The following is a 21,497-nucleotide window of genomic DNA, read 5'->3' on the forward strand; positions in this document are numbered from 1 at the left end:
TGTGCCCTCCCAACAAGCCACGAGCAGCGCAGAGCAGAGGCCCTCCAATGGCACCGCTGGACTCTGCCGGCATGGGGGATGTCCTGGGCCACGGGCTGTGGAGAGGGGCCAGCCAAACCAGGGGCTGGGCAGCTACCTCAAGGCAGCGATGGCAAGCATGGCTTGCTGCCGCACCGCTGTGTGCAGGTGGTCCCTGGGCTCCTCTTCCAGCAGCACCTGCAGAGCACAACTGGCATGGCACCTGGCAGCCACCAGCAGCCAGCGCCAGCAGACCCAGCACCAGGTGGAGGGGCTGGTGGAGACCCTCTGCACCTGCCCCAGCACTGGCCCCCAGAGTGCCCCCTGCCACCCCCAGTGCTGGGGTCTCTGCTGGCAGGGCTTCCCAGCAGCACCCGAGTCCCCTTGGGATACCTCAGTGTCCACACATGCTTGTCCCTGCCCTCCCCCTGCCCATGTGCTGTCCGCACAGCGTGCCGGTGCCCGGGCACCTTGCCCCCCTGCCCAGACCCTCACCTTGATATTCTCTGCCAGCTCAAATCTGTGGCAGAACGCATTCAGGCCCCGTGACAAACCCTTGTGCCTGGCAGCTTTGCACAGGGTGCCAATGGTCTCTAGGAACTGCATCTTCTGGGCCTCCTCCTGGCAGCGGGGGGACAGAGAGACAAACGAGGAGCGTGAGAAGGTAGACACATGGCCAGCAGGACTGGAGCCCTGGGGCTGCAGTGCTGCGCAGGAGACCTGGGGGGAGCAGCTCTGCCCAGCCACCAGCCCCCCAGCAGCAGGCAGCAAAGCTGGTGGCCCCGTCAGGAGACGCAGGCACAGCTACCATGGAAATGGCCGCGCTTACCTTTTGTGAGCTCTTCAGAAAAGCCTGGATGAGCTCTACGGCTTCTGTTTCCTCTCGGTACAGAGACCACCAGCTGGGCAAACCAGCCCGGGCACCTAGTAAAGGAGGAGAGCAGGGAGGGCTGTAGAGAGAGGCTGAAGGCAAATGCAAGGAGACGAAGGAGCTCTGCCCTCCGTCTGGCCCCGTGCCCACTCCCCTGGCGCAGTCTCCCTGGGGGTGTCTGGCCTGGAGGGTTCCCGGCAGATGGGCTGCGATGTTGGAGCGCAGCGCGGCGCAGAAAGCCACGAGCGCGCCAGGCTTAGAAACTCGCTTGCAGACAGGCTGGAAAGGTCCCCGTCCGCCACCACCGCTGCCTCCTGCCAGGCCAGCTGCCCCTTGCTGCCCATAGCCCGGAGCAGGAGCCCAGTCCCCTCTGCTCTCTGCCGCCCTGGGGGAGGCTGTGCTGGGGCCAGCTCCCAGCCCCGAGCAGCATTCCACCAGTGCCGTGCTCCCCGCCCGTGGGACCCCCACTGCCGCTGTGCCCGGGAAACAGGACCCTGGCGTTGATCGGGGTGCAGGCCCCAGCCCTGCCCAGCCCAGCGGGGCCCCTCACTTACTTCTCTGCAGCATCCCGGGCATGCGCACCTGCTGGGGCCTTGGTGGAGAGCTGCTCTCCTGGAGAGCCCGGTTCTCCTCCCAGGCCACCCTGGGGCGGCTGGGGGGTCTCTCCGCCATCCTGTGGGATGGAGGAAAGGGGTAGGAGTGGGGAAGGGGGAAGCTTTGGCGAAATGCCTGGGCACTGCGGGGCTGCCGTGGGTGGCGGGGAAAGACGTGGGCTGTGCTCAGGGGCTCCTCGCCAGCTCCACGCTCCCGCCCTGTCCCGTCGCCGTCCTGCCGGACGCTGTGGGGTGGGGGCTGCAGCTGCATTGACCATATGCAGTGCCACAGGGTGTCACAGAGGCGGGTCACAAAGGGCACCACTGTGACCCGCCACCCAGGCCGGGAGGGGCAGGGTGTCCTCTGGGGGCGTCACGAGGCCCACTCGCCCCTGAGTACTTGGGTCCTCTTGGGGTGCCCCAAGCCCCACAGTTGCCCTCCTGCTCCCTGCAGACCTCCCTCTTGCTCGGCAGCTCTCCCAGAGCCCCGTCTTCACATGTCCCCAGGACCTTCCCTTCCCTTCAGGGCACTCCAGAGCCCTGCCTCTGTCCCTTGGCAATGTTAGATGTCTGACATTCAGTCAAGCTTCACACAAGTCCGAGGTTTTGTCGCTTCAGCTCTTCTCTTCCTCCTACCAAACACAAGAGCTCATGCAGTGAAGAGGAAGAAGAAAAGGAAGCATCTTCCCCTGAGTTTGCCCTTTGAGGATGTGGGAACCTTTCAGAAATGGAGATTGCTGTCTTGCTGGTTTTTTCTTGGTCTGGTTTTGGACCGTGACCAAGAACCCCTCCTCATTGCGCTGGGGCTGGCTGACCACCATCTCCAGCCCTCCATGGCCATCTTCTGGGCCACTCCTCCTGCCTGATGGCCTGCTTGGTTTTTTGCAATACGGAAGCTTCTCCCCTGCAGCACAGCAGGAAATAGCACTTTCTGCTTTAAGCTCGGAGCTGGATAACAAAAGGGAAGGCTAGTATCCTGACCGAGTGTTTCTAGCCCAACTGACTTTTGATGTTGCTAATGACATTTACCAATTCTTTGGCAATCTCATGCTAATCTTTCATCATTCCTGTGAGGATGCTACACTGGCCACAGAGCGGAGTTCACCACAGATGGGACGAGATGCTCTCTTCACATTTCTGCAATTTCTGGCACCTTACAATTCACACCCTTCCCTCCGTTCTGAAAATCTCTTTCAGCAAAAAGATGTTTACACCTGCTCCTCTCCTCTGATCATTGTCGGGTGTTACAACTGTCGACGGAACATTAAGATAGAAGCATAGAATCATAGAATCACTGAGGTTGGTGTCCTGGTTTCAGCTGGGACAGAGTGAGTTTTCTTCTCAGTAGCTGCTATAGTGCTGTGTTTTGGATTTAGGATGAGAATAATGTCGATAACACACTGATGTTTTGGTTGTTGCTGAGTAGAGTTTACCCTAGTCAAGGACTTTTCAGCTTCCCACGCTCTGCTGGGTGCACAAGAAGCTGGGAGGGGGCACAGCCAGGACAGCTGACCCAGACTGGCCAAGGGGCTATTCCATACCCTCTGACATCATGCCCAGTATATAAAGCTGAGGCAAGAAGAAGGGGGGGACCTTTGGTGTGATGGCATTTGTCTTCCCAAGTAACCATTGCGCGTGATGGAGCCCTGCTTTCCTGGGGATGGGTGAACACCTGCCTGCCCATGGGAAGTAGTGAATGAATTCCTTGCTTTGCTTTGCTTTGCTTTGCTTTGCTTGCGTGTGCGGCTTTTGCTTTACCTATTAAACTGTCTTTATCTCAACCCATGAGTTGAGTCTCACTTTGACTCTTCTGATTCTCTCCCCCCTCCCATTGCGGAGCGGCTGTGTGGGGCTTAGTTGCTGGCTGGGGTTAAACCACGACACAGATGCTATCGGAATAGGAAACCTGAGCAAAATATGCTCTCTTTTCTAAACTGTCTTGACATTTTGAATCCGTCCCTTCATCTACAGTCCAAGAGGCAGAGAGCTTGAAGGGTGGTTCAGAAAGGCCTTCTTTAAACATACGGATCTCACTAGCATCCAAATAAAAGTTGGCCGATTTGAACAGCATCTAAGCGGCTCCTTATCTGTGCCCTGAGAGATTTCTAGAGGTTTCTAAGGTGGGCAGCAGAGAGGACAAACGCTATTTGATGATGTCTCCACTCATGGATCACCGAACCACAGAATGGTTGAGGTTGGAAGGGCTCAGTCACGCACACAGTCAAAAAAGTGTTTTCTGATGTTCAGAGGGAACCTCCTGTGTTTCGGTTTGTGCCCATTGCCTCTGGTCCTGCACTGGGGAGCACTGGAAAGAGCCTGTCTCCATCTGCTTTGCACCCCCCCTTTGGGTGTTGAGACGCACTGAGGAGGTCCCCCTCTCCAAGAGCCTCCTCTTCTCCAGGCTGAGCAGTCCCAGCTCTCTCAGCCTGTCCTCATCGGGCAGATGCTCCAGTCCCTTCATCATCTTTGGGGCCCTTTGATGGACTCTCCCTACTAGGTAGGTGGAGCCCAGAACCAGACCCAGTGCTCAAGACTTCAGATCAGCCCAGTGCACGCAGCAGCGGACCCCCACCCTTCACCTCCTGGCTGAAGCCTGCCTGGCCAGCAAAGACTGAAGTATCTCCTTCGGGGAGCATGATAACACCTCCCAGAACATCTTGCTACTCTGTCCTAGCTTTTGTGTTTGCTGGAAGTGTAAAGCAGTTTCTTTGGGGCAATTGCGTAGATCCTGCTTGCAAAGCCTCTGCCCGTGGCACAAGACACAACAAAGGCACCCAGCAAGGGCAAGTGACATCAGGCAGCTAAAGGGATTTTTTTCAAGAAGCCGAAAATGCCAAACAGCTTTTTCATACTGAGCCAAATCTCCATGCTCTTGCACAGTTTTTGCTTGGATTCCCTTCAGCCCAAGCTCAGGGGGAGCTCACTCATTCAAGTCTCTCACCATTTCTTTGCTGGAAGTCTTACTAGGAATAGTACTAGACTGACTGCACTGTTTCTCCTCTGGATTCCCTCTATCAAATTGGACTTTTAGCTGACACTGTGCACGAACAAAGACTATAAAACCTCCAAACCCAGCAACAATCACAACAAAAATACATATCCATGCCGGTCCCTCTGAAAAGCCCCAATGCTCTCCATGGCACTAGAAAAAGGTGGAACCTCTTATTTCAGTTTACCCGCTAACAGCTTTCAGTATTCTTGCTAAAAAGTTTTTTAAAATGGTAAAAAATTGTAAAAAAAGATCTTCAAGCTACAGAGGAATGGTGAAAATGCTTTAAAATCCCTGCTCTCACTATAGAATTCATCAAAAGCCATCTTCTTAACAGACACTATAAAATTTCCTGAGAAGATTGTAGTTCATGAAGGGTCAACATTCGATATATTCCTTACCTGCTTAAATTCACCTAACACAATGCAAGCTGTTCTTTTTCACCACTTGTCAACCTTACGCATGGTTGTTTTCAATCTTTACTTCCAGCAAACAGGATGTAAAATGTGGTGGCTCATCTGTGCCAGAGGAAGCACAAAGAGAAGCTACCATCTTGGCAAAAGACAGAGAGAGAGTGGGACCACTTGAAAAACCAGTGCCCATAAAGTCTGAGAACACCACTTGAAGGAAAGACCAAGTTAACCATCAGGAGAGAGAGCATTTGGAGACCGAGCTTGGGGGAAAGCTTAGGCAGCACCAAAACCTGGCAGAAGTAGTGACCAAACAGCAGAAAAGGTGTGAGGCCCAGGACGCACAGCAGTTGGAGACCGACGGTGACCAGGCCTCTGCATGCTCCGCACATCTCCGCCACAGAGAGTGCTGGGACAAACACTGGCGCTCTGCACTTGCCTCGCCTCCTAAAGCTCCCAGCAACCTCTCTCACTCTTGCCAGACCTCAGCTCCAAAATTAGAAACGTCCAGTGACTTCTCGCACACTGAAGGTGCCAGGACTGAAAGCTGGTGCTGGTGCTCGCCTTCCCTGGGCAGCCCTTCAACAGCCCATCAAACACTGCGGCTCTGCGCTTGCCTGGCCTCCTCATGGTGCTAACACTCTCTCTCACTCTCGCCAGAGCTCAGCTCCCAAATTGGAAACGTCAGCGATTTCTCCCACAACATAGGTGCCAGGCCTAATTGCAGAGAATTAATTCAAACTCAATGAAATGATGATTGAAAATGAAACACACGGAACAGCATCCACCATCAAAACACTTTCAGCGGGAGTTTTAACTGCTGCAGAGCTGCAGGCTGATGACCATCACTCTCACAGGACCCCAAAAGAAAGAAGAACTGGCAAACTGTAACTCTACCCATAGCCCATATCTATCTAGCCTTTAAAGGGAGAATAGCTCAGCCTACGGCTCTGAAGGTACCAACCAACCTATACTTCTATATGTGTCTACCTACTCGATGATCTCTCCAGAAAGTCAAATCATGATTACCTTTGAAAGAGGATGGAACTGGGGGTGGAGGGGTGGGGGTGGGGAGAAAAAAGGAATTGCTGGAAGAAGAGGGAAAGTGTAGGCACACAATTAAAAAGAAAGGAGCCCAGATATCCCAAAGGCCAGCTCAGCCCAACTCCCTCTCACTGATGAAAAGCTGTGCAGCTTGCAGGAGAAAACCTGGCTTTGGCACTGGGATGCACAGAGACGTCAGAGTTCAGATGTGAAAGAGCAGAAAAACCTTGACAAGGCTCCTTTTCACTGTCCTCCTACCTGTGTGCGTGCTGTGACTTTCTTGTTTCCTTGAAGTCCTCCCAGACTAACAGGGAAGTGGCTTCTGCCCAGTCCATGTGCCATGAAGAGAACAGTTTTGGCCACTAAGCGGGTAGCAAACAACTGCATCTGCAGAAGGGGCGGCCGCACCTCAGCTTCCGAGATGCCCAAAGCTGCCCTGAGCCCCAGGAGCCCCTGGCGCCCTGCCATTTGCTTGGCCCCAAGGCCCCGCAGGGCCTGCCGGCACGGGGGAGCTGCAGGGACAGGAGGGAAGGACGGTGGTCAGCCCCTGTGGGCAGAGGGACGGGCTCTGTCCTTCCTTCTGGCCGCAGGAGGATGCCCTGGGCCGCGCCAGCACAGGGCGTCTCTCCTCCTCAGCGCCCGGGGAAGCGAGGCCTGAGGGAGGCCCTGGGTGCTGGGCTCAGCACGGGCGCTGGGACCGGGGCAGAGCCCCGTCTCCTGCCAGCTGCCGGCCTGGCCCATGCCAGCGGCTCCCGGCACGCAGCTCCTCCTGCCCAGGGCGGTGGCCGGCGCACAGCCAGAGCCGCAGTTTGGGAAAGCCTTGCCGGGGCCCAGCACACCCCGGGCAGCTCCCCTCCGGCCCTGCCCCCGCCCCGGCCCCTCGCCCTGCCCCTCCCCTCCCGCCCTGCGCAGGCCCGGCCCCCCCAGCCACGCCATTGGCCATGACTGAGCCAATCAGCGGAGCCGGAGGCAGCCTGTCAGTCACAGCTGGGTGGGGCGGAGCCAGAGGGGGCCGAGGCCCAGGGGCCTGAGGAGAAAGGGGCGAGAGCCGGGCCGGGGGCAGCCGGGGCCCGGGGGGAGCAGGGCCAGGGCCGGGGGAGCTGCAGGAGCAGGAGCAGGTATCTGCCAGTGCGGATGGGCCTGGGGGGAGGGACCTGGAGGCCTCACCGCCCAGGGGCCCCACCACGGCCCAGTCCCCAGCCCTGGGCCCGAGTGCTCAGCCCAGGGCCAGCCCCAGCAGCAGGGTCAGGGCGGTCCCTGCTGCTGCCCCAAGGGTCGCCAGCCTCAGCCCTGACAGCCGGGGGTCGGTGTTTGATGTCCGCAGGCCAGGGGAAGGCAGAGCGGCCTCCTCTCTCCAGGCGGCTGCAGGCTTTGGAGCAGGCGTGCTGTGGTGGGGACAGGCCGGGGGCCTTTGCTGTCCCCAGGCCTTCGTGTGGGTCTGGTGCTCATGGACAGCCCCGTCTCTGCCGACAGCCTTTGATAAATGGGGATTTCCAGACACGGAGCTGTTTCTCCCTCCTGGTGGGAGCACGCGCCAGGGTGGTGTTGTCAGAGCAGCCGGTGGGGAGCGCTCCTGGTTGGAGGCAGCTCCCGTGGCAGCTGCTTGTGCTACCGCCAACTGGTCCCAAAACTTTCTAACGCCAATTTGGCATTTAGAAAGCAGGCATTCTTTATTGCAGCACTGGATGCACGGGGGATATCTCCACCCAGCATGCATGCCGTAGGTCACACCAGCAAAGTATTTATCAAACTTAAAACGTACATATTTCTTAATTTTCCGAGGTAAGTCATTAATATTACAGTTATTTCCCAGAAATCATTAACATATTTCCCCTCCCACTGGAGCATGTGCTGTTTAATTTTGGGGATTCTTTCGGGGGTCCCTGGTGGTCGTTCTCCTCAAATTCCAGCTGTCCGCTTGTTGACCTCGTTGTTTTTTTCCACCTCATCATGCTGATTTGGCTGTTTCCTTTTGTTAAGAACACAGCTGACACTCCCCAATGTTCAGGGAGTTTCTTGGTTTATGTTCAGACTGCCCATTATCTGTGTTCTGAGCTCACTCTTTCATTCAGAGATTCCTTCTTACCTTACAGGCCTCTCCTCTGTCCTTGGTTTCTGCGGGCATGCTGATTAACTTCCTTCCTAGCTCTACTCTGTCCTTGGTAGCTGTCAGTTGTTGGTGACCAACTTCTTCTAAGCAGGACTTGATGATGAATGTTTTGAAGCAGGCCTTGGTAATTAACTTCTTTTCTGAATCCCACATGTAACACTTGTGCCCCTCTCGGGGCCCCAAGGTCGGATACCTGCCTTTGCCCCCACCCAAGCTGTGCTGTGGGCTTTTGGGAAATGGGGGTGCCGAGGGCGGATGATTTTACCACAGCCGGGAAGGTCCGGTAACCGGTCAGGGACTTTTTGCTTCCTGGTGCTTGCAGTAGCAGGTTATTTTTTTTTTTGCAAATGTATTTTTTCCAAGGAAACTTCACCAAGGAAAGCACAGCGTTTAGCTCTGGTTGCTCTCTGTGTGTATTGTGTCTGTCCTCAGCCAGGCACATGGCAGCTTTCAGATGAGGAATGGGACTACTCCAGGGTGAGGTGAGCAGTGGGGATCCCAGGCCTGTTGTGTTTAAGGCAATCAGGTGAAAATGTGCAGTTAGAGCTGCCTGTGTTGGTTACCCCTTTGATTGTAGTGCTCCCCTCTAGTTCTCTGTAATCCTCACTCCTACGAGTCGGCTGCATCGGGTTTAAATTTCTGTAAGTTGATGCTACACTTTGCAACTGTTTCGACTTGATTCTTCACAGGTTTGAAAATTCCCTGTTCAGGTCTCTCTGCTTTCTTCTCCCCTCTGTCCCACAGAACCGTATGTGCCTGCAGGGGCTGCAGAATCTGAGTCTGCTCCCCATGGTGAGGAAAACATGGACATGAAAAAGAAATAGATAGTGATTCTGAAAAGACCCCTTTCTTTGTGCTCATTTTCACATTCAGTTGCCTGTTGTGGGTTCTTAAATGATGCGAGTTACTGAGTCTTAGCAATCCCTTGTTTGCATGCCTGTGCTCAGGAGGTGCCTCAGAAACTCTGTTTGGGCATTGCTTCTGTCGGACAAGTAACCGTAGCCCTTTCTGGAAAACTAGCTCCTGGGTGAGTTAGTTCCTCAGCCATAACGGCAGGGTTTCTGTTTGCATCTGCAAGAGCTCAGGAGCAAACCCTGCTGACAGAAACCCTCAGGAGAAAAGGAAGGCTGGAGAGAGCAGAACAGATCCGTAGAGCTGCGCCGCTTTACCCCTGATGGCGTCACACGTCCTGGCACGGCGACTGGGTAAGGGTGCTCTCAGGGTGTTTTCCCAGCTTTTCCAGTGCTCACCACCAGAGAGCCGACGGCCCTGGGGAAAGGGCAGCCCCCCCCTTCTTTGTGCACCCCAGGATCTTGTCACGCTGCTTAAGCTCCTGCGCAAGCAGAAGTGGCCGATAGTGGTTTTGTTGAGGGAGGCTGGGGTGGGCACGAGGAAGATGCCGGGAGCAGACTTCCTTCAAGTCGTCAAGGGGGTATGTAGGGAGCAGAACGGGAGTGAACTGCTGCCACTGCCGTATGTCCTTGCGTGCAGAGCCAGGGTGGTTCCAGTGGAGGAAAGGGTGGCGGTTCAGCAAGGGGCACTTTCTCTTGTCTTACCCTCAGAGGACGACTGCCACCATCTGGAAAGGTGGAGGGGAAAGGGAGGGCAAGGATGCGAGAAGTGGGATGTCATCTAGAGCGGGTTGTGGGAATGTGGGTACCCGTTGCCTCATGGTCTCCAAAGAGAGTCACTGCTCAGCTCTGTGGCTGCCTGGATCCTGCTGCGGACGCTGAACTGGCATCACGCTTCCCAGTGTCGATACTTGACCTTTCCCCCACCAGTCTCGTATCTGTATTCCCATTGCGCTGCCTTCCAGCACATATCTGTGCAGCATGGCACACCCTGAGCCTCACTCCCCACAGGGCACAGCGGTATGGAGCTGTGAGGAGCACGCTCAGGTCTACAAGGGTTCAGCAGTGCAGGTGTTAACTGGTACTCTAGTCCAAGCCAAAACAAGCCTTCTCAAAACGCAGGGGGGCTGGGAAGTTTGGTGTGTTAACAGCCGAGAGGTCTGCAGAAGGAGAAGCTGGAGAAGTCAGGGGATGTGCAATACTGCCATCAGCCCAATGGCAGGAGGGAGGTTATTCAGTCTTTGGGGTTGGGCTGGAAATCTGAAGCCTGCGGTGGAACGTCCTGTACTGGGATTTGGAAGTTAGCACTGATCATCCGGCTGATCAAAACCAGACCCTTTCTGCAGCTGTTGGTGGCAGCTGGAAAAGAGAGGTTGGGAAGACCTTGCTTTTTAAAACCTAAGCCAGAGCAGAAGCCTTGTCCTGGTACCTGTGTTGTCTTTCACTGCAGTTTTCACATCTTTGAGAGAAGAGGCATTTGGCTGAGGGTTTGTAGGACTGCCTCTTTTGCAGATTAAACATACCTTGTAAGCATGGAAGAGCACTGGACATGGACAAGCAAACGCTTGGGGCAACTGCAGTGTAGAGCTGGGGGCAGTCTGTAATATTGCTGTCAGGATCAAAAGCTAAAGGATGTTTCCATTGCAAGAGCCGAGTCTGTTGGGAGCTCCAGTCTCCCAAATTCCAAACCCCGTGTGTTAAAGAGTGCTCAGCCCTGTTGTTTCTTTCTGCTGCTCTCTAACAGAGTTTCTCTGGCTTTTTCTTTGGTTGGTTTATATCTCTGGTAGGTGTCCAAGCTCCGTTCCATCAAGCCACTTGCAAAGCTGCCACTTGCCCACCTTCTGCTGGGGGCCAAGCCAGAGGGATGAAGCCTCGTGCTCGTAGCAAGCCCAAAGCAAAGTTAAAGCGCTGAGAAGTTCCCCCAGTCAGCCCGGAGCCAGTGTGCAGCTGTGATGAGATGGAAGAGCCTGGGAAACCATTCGTCGGCAGGAGGCGATGGAAGAAGGTACAGTGCGTGTGGCACCCGGGATTAAGCGATACGCTCCGTTTCGTGTCTGGATCAGTACTGTGCTTGCCCTTTGACTAAGCCCCAATTCAGAGCAGAAATTCTTGTTACTCATTGTGGGTGCCAGAGCGCTGTTCCTGCTCTCTCCTCCCCGGTGCATTAATTTAATCTTTAGTGTCTAGGCAGGGCCTCAATAATGCTCCTGTGTGGGCACTGTGTATGTGAATGGCAGGTTTTCTGCATAGTTGTGACTGATCTTTCTTGCTTCTTTTCATGAGGAAAATCTTGATATGTGCTGCGCAGGAACTATAGAAATGCAAAGAAGTGATGAAGAAAGAGGTGCCAGTCAAGGAGGGAGTGCAGGTTAGTTCTGGTTTTCAATTTTCTTGACTGTGTTCTAGCCAAAAGCCTTGTCTTAAACAATTGAAATGAGCTGAACTACTGGGTATTTCAGTAGCTTTCAGATGACCACCTTCAGTCCTTGCCCCAGCAGGTGGAAACGCGGGATGGAGGTCAGCACGTGCGCCCTCTTGTCATAGCGGGGCTTCCTCAACCCTGGGCTGGGGATGCTGTTCCTGGGGACGCTGGTTGCAGCCTGGGCCGGGGATGCTGTTCCTGGGGATGCTGGTTGCAGCCCGCAGTGGGGATGCCGGCGGTGGGGCTGTTAGCAGCAGGCCGGGGCGGAGCTGGCAGTAGCAGGGGTGTTGGTACCAGGTCGGGGTGGGGATGCTGGTTCGGGGGCGGTTGTTCCTTTAGGAACGGCGAGGTGGTGCCGCAGCTGCAGCCTCTGCCAGGCAGGGGTGCAGTGTCAAGGCAGCAGAAGTAGAAGTGGCGCTGGGTGGGCCTGGGGCCGGCAGCGTGACGGCGGGCAGAGAGGGTTCCCACATACCAGAGCGGTGAGGGCGTCTGCCCTGCCTTGCCCCTGCCCTCACAACTCCGCAGCTTCCTCCCAGCCCAGGGGCTCCTGGGGGCTGCCCCAGGGTGCTGCAGCGGCGTGCGGCCCACTGCTGCCGGGAGCCGTGGGGCGCAGGCTGGCCGTGACACCAGTGGCGCTGGCAGCTGGCAGCACTGTATCACCCGTTCCATTGAACGTGTCGCAGCCCCCGGGCAGCGGGGAGCCGTAGCTTAAAGCGCGTGGGGCCGGGGGACCGGGGCCGGCACGGGTCCCCGGGCCGGGGCAGGGCTCAGGGCCAGAGCCCCGGGCCAGAAGTTCAAGGCCTCCGTGCTGCGGGGTTTCAGTAGAGCGGCTGCGTGAAACCTGTCCCCTCTGGTGTGCGAAGGGCCTTTGCCTCCCGGCATCCCTCTGGCTTCTAGATGGCTTGGCAGGCACGTTGTTGCTGTTGGATGCTCTCCGCTTGCTGCGTCCTGCCTGCTGCCCGCTGCCGCCCACACCGTGCCATCCCTGCCCAGCTTCCCCTCCGACAGCGTTTTTGAGTTATTGGGCACCTGGCACAACCACCCTCTTCTTCTTTTTCTGTGGTGGGATGCTGTCACGGAGGGAGGTCTTTTGCGTCTTGGGGGCGCTGGCTGGCGCGGGGCGCTTGGCCTTCTTGTCGCCCATCTCTCCTGGTCTGGGCACCATCTGGCAGGAGGCAGCACCCGGCGGCAGCGGCAAGTGGGTCAAAAGCACCCGGGGCTGCCTCCGCAGTGCCTCCTGCACCAGTTGGGCTGTGCGGGGCGGATGACGCCGGGGGGCAGCCGGGGGGCTGGCCAGGGGACTCAGCAGCGGGATCCGCAGGGGGCTCAGCAGGGGAGTCTCCGCAAGAGCCTTCAGGGGATCCTTGTGGGGACTCTCCACAGGACTGTCCTCTGAAGTCTCCGGAGAGCTCTCCTCAGAAGTCTCTGAGGGGCTCAGTGGCAGCCAGGTGGGGAGGTCTGCCGCCACCACGCCCTGCTTCCCCTCGGGGTCCTGCAGGGGGGAGGCCGGCCCCCCCCAGAAGGGGTCAGCGTCCCCCAGCATTGCCGCTGCCAGGCGGTCCTTGGGGCAGTCACCCTCCAGCCCCTTGTCCCAGAAGTGGGGGACTTCGCTGAAGGAGGCGGTGCTGGCAAGGCTGTCGGGGACATCAGGGAAGGTGTTTTCGCCATCCCCCAGCATCACCGCTGCCACTTGCTCCTTGTTGCAGCCGCCCTCTGCCCTGTACTCCAAGAGGTGGGGGAGCTTGTTGAGGGAGGTGGTCAAGCTGGGGATGACGGGGACACTGGGGACAGTGTCCTCACCATCCCCCAGCCCTGCCGCCACCGCTCGTTCATTGGGGCAGCCACCCTCCGCCACGTACTCGGAGAGGTCGGGGAGCTCATTGAGGATGTCGGCGGTCAAGTTGGGGACATTGGCGGTCAAGATGGTGTCCTCGCCGTCCCTTAGCCGCGCCACCACGGCTTGGTCCTGGGGGCAGTCGCCGTCCACCACGTACTCCGAGAAGTCGTGGAGCTCATTGAGGAAAGCAGTGCTGGCGAGGCTGTTGGGGAAATCAAGGCCATCAGGGACAGCGTCCTCGCTGTCCCCCAGCCCCGCCATCGCCGCTCGTTCACTGGGGCAGCTGCCCTCTGCCACATACTCGGAGAAGTCAGGGAGGTGGCTGAGGAAGTTGGTAGAGTCGGGGACATTGTCGACAGTGACCTCGCCGTCCCCCAGCGCCGCCACTGCCGCTCTCTCTTTGGGGCTGCCGCCGTATGCCCTGTACTCCAAGAAATCAGGGAGCTTATTGAGGTAGGTGCTCAAGTCGGGGACATCGGGGACACTGGGGACGGTGTCCTCGCTGTCCCCCAGCCCCGCTGCCACTGCTTGCTCCTTGGGGTAGCCATCGTCCGCCACGTACTTGGGGAGGTTGGGGAGCTCATTGAGGAAGGCAGTAAAGTGGAGGACATCGGGGACGGTGCCCTCACTGTCCCCCAGCCGCACCACCACCACTCGCTCCCTGGGGCAGCCGCCCTCTGCCACATACTCGGAGAGGTCGGGGAGCTCGTGGAGGAAGGCGGTCAAGCTGGGGCTGTCGGGGACATCAGGGACGCTGTCCTCGCTGTCCGTGGTGTAGAGCCAGGCGAGCACACGGCTGACGGTGGTGTCCTCAGCCTGCTCAGGAAAGGCCTTGGCGAAGGCGTCTGGCCCCTGCTCGGGCAGATCCGTGGGCTTCCCCGGGGCCCCCGGGGTGGTCACCGCTGCTGAAAAAGGAAAGAAAACCAATCGAACCCCAGGGTGATGCCAGTTTTCCTAAGCTTGGCCACCCGACCATGGGCTCCGCCACCCCCCAAACCTCACCTCTGGGCTTCGTCGTGGTTCTGCCGGTCGGCAGAGCCAGGGCAGTCTGTCGGGGGCTGGCAGCAGGGACACTGTCCTCGATGGCCACCCCATCCTTGCTGGAGGCCTCCGATGGCTTCTGGGAGCTGCCGGGCAGGGTGAGGAGCACAGGGGGCCCTGTGGGGTCCAGGGTCTCCCCCTGACCCACGGCCCACGGCCCCAGGCCCATCGGCTGGTGGGGCACCAGTGTCCCCATCGCCACCTGCTGTCCCCAGCTGTAGGCAGGGGGACAAGGAGCGGCCAGGGTGGGGAGCTGCACCCCGCAGGGGAGCTGCACAACAGGGGCGAGCTGCACCATTGGGGGGGAGCTGCACCATCGAGGGGAGCTGCACCCCGCTCTGAAGCTGCAGCATGGGGGGGAGGTGCACCCCAGGAGGGAGCTGCACCCTGCAAGGGAGCTGCATGACAGGGGGGAGCAGCACCACAGGGGGAAGCGGCACCACACCGGGGAGCTGCACCACCTGGCCTGGGGCCCCCAGGGGCCCCGGCACCCCCTGCCAGATGGTGGCCTGGGCCAGCTGGGAGGTGACGGTGTGCACCTGAGCAGGCCTGCAGGACACCAGCAGCCCCAGGCCAGAGGAGGGCAGCACGCCAGCAGTGACCGGTGGCGGCATGGCCGGGGCAGTGATGCTCACGCTGGGCACCTCCGATGCCATTGGCAGCCGGAGAGAGAACCTCTCTGTTGGGGGAAGCGCAGAGGAGCAATGGGGTGAGAGATTGGTGGGCAGAGCCGTCTGGGGGGCTACCTGGAGGGCAGGAGCACCGGGAGGAGCGGGAGCCTGCTGCTGTACCTGCCATGGCACTTGGTCAGGGTGGGGTTTGTTGGGGGCAAGCAGCCCTCGTCCCCATGGAGATCATTCCGCCAGCACCTGCTGCAGCCAGCCTTGCGCTGGGTTGATTTTTCCTACCACAACAGCTTCCCATCTCAAGGATTTCACATCCTGCTGAGGTTTCCTGTCCTGAATGATGAGTTCCCACCCGCACAATGGCTTTTAAACCGCATGATGGTTTTCCATGCCAATGAGGATTTCTCAGCCCCATCATGGTTTCCTAACCCAAGGGTCTCCCATCCCCACGATTTCCCATCCCAAGCATTATTTTTGGGGGGAGGTGAATTTCCTGTCCAAGGGGAAGGGATGGGGCTGGCACTGGTGTCCCTGCAATGCCGACACGTGTGTGCTGCCCATCCCGCCCCGGTGGTGGGGATGGGAGGTTGGGGTGCTTTTAGGTCGTTTTTGTCCTCCCCCTCTCTGCCCCGGCAGGGGGGGAACCGCTGCTCCCACCTGTGGTGGAACCGGTGCCTATGCCAGTTCCTTGTGGCTGGGATGGGGAGCTGTCAGGAAAATTTGGCAACTGGCCTGTGCTGACCGAGGAGAGAGGCTGGGATGCAAAGTATAGCATTACAAGAGGCATTCTTGCATTTGTGTGCATGAGCTGTCCCATTAAAACGGGGGCGCCCCGAATGCGGTCTTACACATGGTTCTTACACCTTTCAAGCATTCAGGTGCAATGTGATTTGACCAAGCGCTGCTTAACACACACACACAGGCTGCTGCTTTGCAAAGCGACTCTCATTCTGTGGCGGTGTCATCCATCTGCTTCTTTCTTGATCCAGACGTCCCTGCGTTCGGTCTTGCTGCAGTTCTGTATCTCTGACGGCAGATAAGGGGAGGGTTCCCCAGAGGTGTCGGAGGGGCTGCAATGCTGGCGTGAGCTGGGTAGTCCAGGGGTATCGTTCTTCTTCAGGGTGGGGGCTGTCCTTCTCCTCCTTGCAATGAGTTGGGGTCCTTCAGTCATGCTGACTGAACCACGACTGAGCAGTATACAACGTAAACTAGATGTATCTTAAGAAATGTCATACAATTTCCTACTCTCAAGACTAATTGCTACAATAGTTTTTCCTAGCAATGGGATTTTCCTAGCAGTCGCTCCTTTTCTTTTGACCATCAGGGTCACACTATACTCTTCCTTCTTTAAGTCGTATGTTGAGCATATAAGGTAGTAGAACACTGTAAACGCACACCTCGATAATTACAAAGCCAAACAAGATGGTGAATACAACAACCCAAATCCTTTTAGTTCACAGTCCTCTACCTAAGTCTGGAAGCCAAGAGGTTAGCCACCCGTCCTGGTTTCAGCTGGGATAGAGTTAATTTTCATCTTGGCAGCCAGTATGGGGCTGTGTTTTGGGTTTAGGATGAGAACAATGTCCATGATACACTGATGCTTTGGTTCTTGCTAAGTAGTGCTAAGCTGTTGCTAAATAGGTGCTAAGTGGCGCTCACACTGGTCAAGGACTTTTCAGCTTCCCCTGCTCTGCCGGGGGCACAAGAAGCTGGGAGGGGGCACAGCCAGGGGGGTGCTGACCCAGACTGGCCCAAGGGCTATTCCATACCATATGACGTCACGCTCAGTATATAAGCTGGGGGAAGAAGAAGGAAGGGGGGGACCTTTGGTGTGATGGCGTTTGTCTTCCCAAGTAACCGTTACGCGTGATGGAGCCCTGCTTTCCTGGGGATGGGTGAACACCTGCCTGTCCATGGGAAGTAGTGAATGAATTCCTTGCTTTGCTTTGCTTGTGTGCACGGATTTTGCTTTGCCTGTTTAACTGTTCTAATTTATTTTACTTCAATTATTAAACTGTTCTTATCTCAACCCACGAGTTTTCTCCCTTTTACCCTTCTGATTCTCTCCCCCATCCCACCGGTGGGGAGTGAGCGAGCGGCTGCGTGGTGCTTAGTTGCTGGCTGGGGTTAAACCACGACACCACTCAGACAGATTTAGGAGAGATCCCAGCCTTACTTCATGTAGTATTTTTAAATGAGTCTTTCTCTTGTTTCGGTCAGTTTCATTTTTCTGGTCTTGACTTACATAAAAACCCAGCAGCTGTTATTCGACAATGCACATTCTCTGTCCTGTGCTGCTGAAAGGTGCTCTAGGGCTAATCCATTTGTGCGGAGGCTCTCCAGAAAGAGAGAGCCCCAGCGTTTGTGGGGCTGTGAATGGGGTTCCCTGGATACTTGAAGAGCAGCAAGAGCTTTTGGTCCTGGCCCCTTTGGGGTGGGAGGAATCCCTGGACGTTTGCCGTTTCCAGGCTGGGCTCTGGCTGTAATCAGCGGGCCAGGGAGAGGGACTCTCGGGAACTTTTCTTTCTCCCTGCTTCTCCCCAGTTCCAATCTCTATTAGAGGTAACGATGATTTGGCTTCCTGGACACATCCTAGAGAAGGTAGATACAGGATGGAAGTGTAGGCTGGTCTATACCTTCAGAGCTGTAGGCTAGGGTTGGAGTTACTATTCGCTCATTCTAACTTCTTTTCCATATTCTACACTAGGTAAGCATGGGGACAGCAGTGTAGTCCTCCTCCTGAGAAGTTGGGCTCAGTGTAGAATGGCAAGCCCACCCTGAGTGATACAGTGGGAAGCAAGACGGCAAAGGATCATGGGCAAGAGAGCCATTAAGGTAGTGGCTGAAAGCCATTCACTCCTGGATAGAAAGTGGGAAAGTGTGGGCTGGAGAGCCAGAGGGCTCTGCTGCTAACAATGGCACCAGGTAAGCAGTAACGGCTTCACCAGCAGGCTGGGATTTAGTGAATGCCCAAAGGCGACGGATGTGGCTGGTGCTCATCCCTGAATGTTGGTGTGCTGACAATCTCTGTCAGGATTGTGCCTGTCCTCAGTAGCTTTTGGACAAGGAGTGGGACTGTTCCAGGGTGAAGTGAGCAGTCAGGATCCAAAGTCTGCTTTGTTTAAGGCAATCAGGTGGCAATGTGCAGTTGGAGCCGCCTTGGTCGCTTACCCTTTTGATTTCAGTGCCCTCCTCTAGTCCGAATGGGCAGTGTTGAAGTGGAGAAAGCAGATCTTCCTCAGCCACATGCGCACCTTCCCCCCAGCTCAAGGTGAACAGACAAAATCTCTGAGGGTATGTTGTTTTCTTAACCGTGTATCAGCTATCCAGCATCAGAGGAGTTGTATACAGTGAATGGCTGCAGGTGCCTGGAGCTTGACCAGCATCAGCTGGGAGGCGAAAAGGAGAAAAAGGTGACCGTGGGGAGTTGTTATCAGTTTGTTGGCTGGGAAACCCCTTGTCAGAATGTTGAGGCAGGGGCACCCGAGTTGCCGTAGCGAGCGGTCGAGCCTGGGAGCACTGTGTGCAAGAGAGGGAGCGGAGGCTGAGCCAGGGCTGTGGGGGCTTCTCCCCATCATCCGCCCGCCCACCTGGGCTGTGAGGTGGAGCCGGGCAGGTGCTGCCACCGCGGCCCAGCTCCATCACTGAGGGTCGCGGGCCAGAGTTGTTGCGGTAGACACCATCGTGGAGCAGGCACTGCCTGGCCCCAACCATGTCGTGCATCTGCTACAAGTTCTCCTCCAAGCAGACCTATGATACGGTCACCTTCAACGGCCTCCACATCTCCCTGTGTGACCTCAAGCACCAGATCATGGGCCGTGAGAAGCTGAAGGCGGCCAGCTGTGACCTTCAGATCACCAATGCCCAGACCAAAGAAGGTGCGTGGGGACGGCGGGCGCGGGTCCTCGGGGACCGCCCGGCTGGAGGTGTCGCAGACCTCCCCCGCAGCGGCCACGGCCTGCGGGAGCCACGCTCTGCTCTTTGTGTCTCGTCCTCACGTAGCGTGAGTCAGCCTGGGGCCCATCCCGCCAGCGTGCGGGGGGACCGGGAGGGCAAGCGGTGCTGGGGATGAAGCGAGCTGGGAAGCGGTGGTGGGATTCGGCCACGATCGGTAGCTGTGACTTGTGCTGGGGGCCTCAGAGAGCTCTTCTTTTGTAGTTGCTGTTCTGACAGCTACCTTCAGATCTGTGTTTTGGATGCGGAGCTAGGCGTAGAAGAATATGTGGTTGATGTGCGACATAGAGTGCTTACAAAAGGCCTGGTTTCCTGGAATTCTTCTAGGTCAAATGATAAGGAAATGTGGGAGGATATCTCGTAATAACAAACTTGCCAGAATTCTCTGAAATGTGCCCGAGAAAGCTGAAAGTGATCGAAATAGAAGAGATGGATGATTTGAAGAAGACAAGTGGGTTTGGTGACGTAATTTTGTCTTCCACTTGTCTTACTCCACTGCATTGGAAAACTGCTTTTGTGCCTCTTGCAGAAGCTGCTCACTAGCAACATTTTGGATCAAGAACGTGTCTGTGAGTTATAATCTAGGCAGACCCTTTCAAGCCATCTTGCACGTGAGTGTTCTCTGTATCTAAATTATACTTTGGAAGTTCTTGTTTCTAGAACTTCTTTTCTACACCAAAGACATTGTCATTCAGATGCCATTGAGCATCAGTTCATCGTTCATTTCTAACCGTGGGTTTTTTTCCTGATACTACATGCTAACCGTATCAGGGCAGCACTGAAGTTTTATGGCAGAACATTTATGGTGAATATACGTAAGAAATGTTCTTAGAGAAGTCCTAAATGCTTTTAAATCTAAAACTTGGTGCCTGATTCTCAGAGATGATAATGGTTTCATATTACTTAGTAGGATCTTTCAGTTTGGTAATCTGCCATCTTGCTAAGTTTGAATGTGATTAAAGACTTTGGGATGTGAGTTTTCAGAAACACAAAGACTTGAAAAGTGTTTTCCTTCCTTAAACTGTAAATTTCTTTCTTTTTTCCCCTGTGGTTCTGTGACACTCTTACAACAGTTTTGTCTTTAACATGTGTAGTGTTGTTTGTTTCCCTCTTCCCGTTCGATGTATTAAAACGTAAACAGAATAATATGTACGCTGCAGGAACTGTAAGTTCAGCCCTAGCCTTTGAAGTGGTTGGCCCTAAAGCTCCCTGCCCAGGGCAGGCCTTTCTCGACAGGTGGCTGTGTAATGGTTAGATTTTCCTTTTGAGAAGAGAGCTCTAGGGGTTGGTTTCAGGATATGACGTCTGTAAAAGCTTCTGCTTTCGTTACTAGTAGCCCTTTCTAGGAATAATACACGGAAGCATTTATGGAGCATAAATTGTGAAATATTCCTATTTTGTGTGTGATCGCTGAGCAAAAGCACCCTGAGAGAGCTTGACTAGATAGGCAGCATCTTTGGTTTTCAGACCATGGTTCTGATTCGGTCTGCAAAGGTAAGGGCTTTTAATATTTAAAACTGTAAGCAGATTACAGGGAATGGCTGCTGACAGTGCCTGAAAATAGTTAGTCATAGCCGGCTTGTGTAAGTACAATGTCAAAACCATTCTCATGGAGAGATCTTTGCATTTTAAGCTTACTCACTCCAAGTGCGTCGGGTAGTCGGGTTTCTTTGTTGGGGGCCTTATGTAAAAGGGCCAAAGGCTTTCCTCCTCTTCAGAAGACTGACATGGTGTGAGCCAAGGCAAAGCACGGGGAGCTTCAGGCACACGCTGTTTTCGAGAGGCTTTCCGAGGCTGTCTTCATAAGGAATTTCCTTTGAGTCTCTCTGCTCTGCAAAAAGTGAATGGAAAGTATTCACGTTCCTTTGGTTCATTCAAACGAGATGAGCAGCTGAAGAGGGGAGATAGCAGCCCATTCTGCCCTGCTTGTGAAAGCAAGCTCAACAAATGCCCAACATTTCCGCGATCCAACTTCTAGCCCTGCCAGTATCGTTTCCACTGAAATGTAAAGCACTGGGCGGCTGAGAAGTGTGGCTGTTGATGGATGAAGCTCCAAGAAATAGGCAGCGATGGCAGGCTCTCTTCTGTGTTCTGTCCGTCTGGAGCACCGGCAGCGTAGGTGAAGCGTTTTTAGTTAACAGCTACTGAAGCAATGGCGCAGGGTTTTCACGCTTTGGCACAGTGCCTGTTCTGTTGCAGGGCAAGCTAGTCAGACTTTAGAGTCTGGTGTATGCAGGTGAGACTTTGCTGCAGTTCATTTTTCTCCAAAGATCTACTGGTTTTATAGACTAACAGAAGCAAAAGCAACTTTGGCTAGATCAGGAAAGAAGCTCATGCATTAGCAGAGTCTCCTTTAGTGACCCTTGAGAGCATTTTGCTGTTGGCATTCAAACTGTTTTAAAAAAATGAAACCGATTTTGCTGCTTGTGTTTGATTATCACACCTGCAGTTTCTTGAACTGTACTGTTCGGGTGTTGAGACGACAGAAGCGCAAAGTTAGATATCAAATTTTGTTTTTTTATCTGCAAAGGGATTCTCTGAAGTGCTATGTAATTCGATATCAATATACATTCTTACGAATTGACTAATGTCTTTTCTGTATTTATGTTGTTTTCAGAATACACCGCTGATAATGCCCTGATTCCTAAGCACTCATCGGTCGTTGTTCGAAGAATCCCTGTTGGAGGAGTTAAAGCTCCCAGCAAAACATACGTTGTGTAAGGAATCAACA

Source organism: Platalea leucorodia (assembly GCF_965183815.1).
Source record: "Platalea leucorodia genome assembly, contig: HAP1_HAP1_SCAFFOLD_71, whole genome shotgun sequence".
In the NCBI taxonomy this organism is placed as follows: domain Eukaryota; kingdom Metazoa; phylum Chordata; class Aves; order Pelecaniformes; family Threskiornithidae; genus Platalea; species Platalea leucorodia.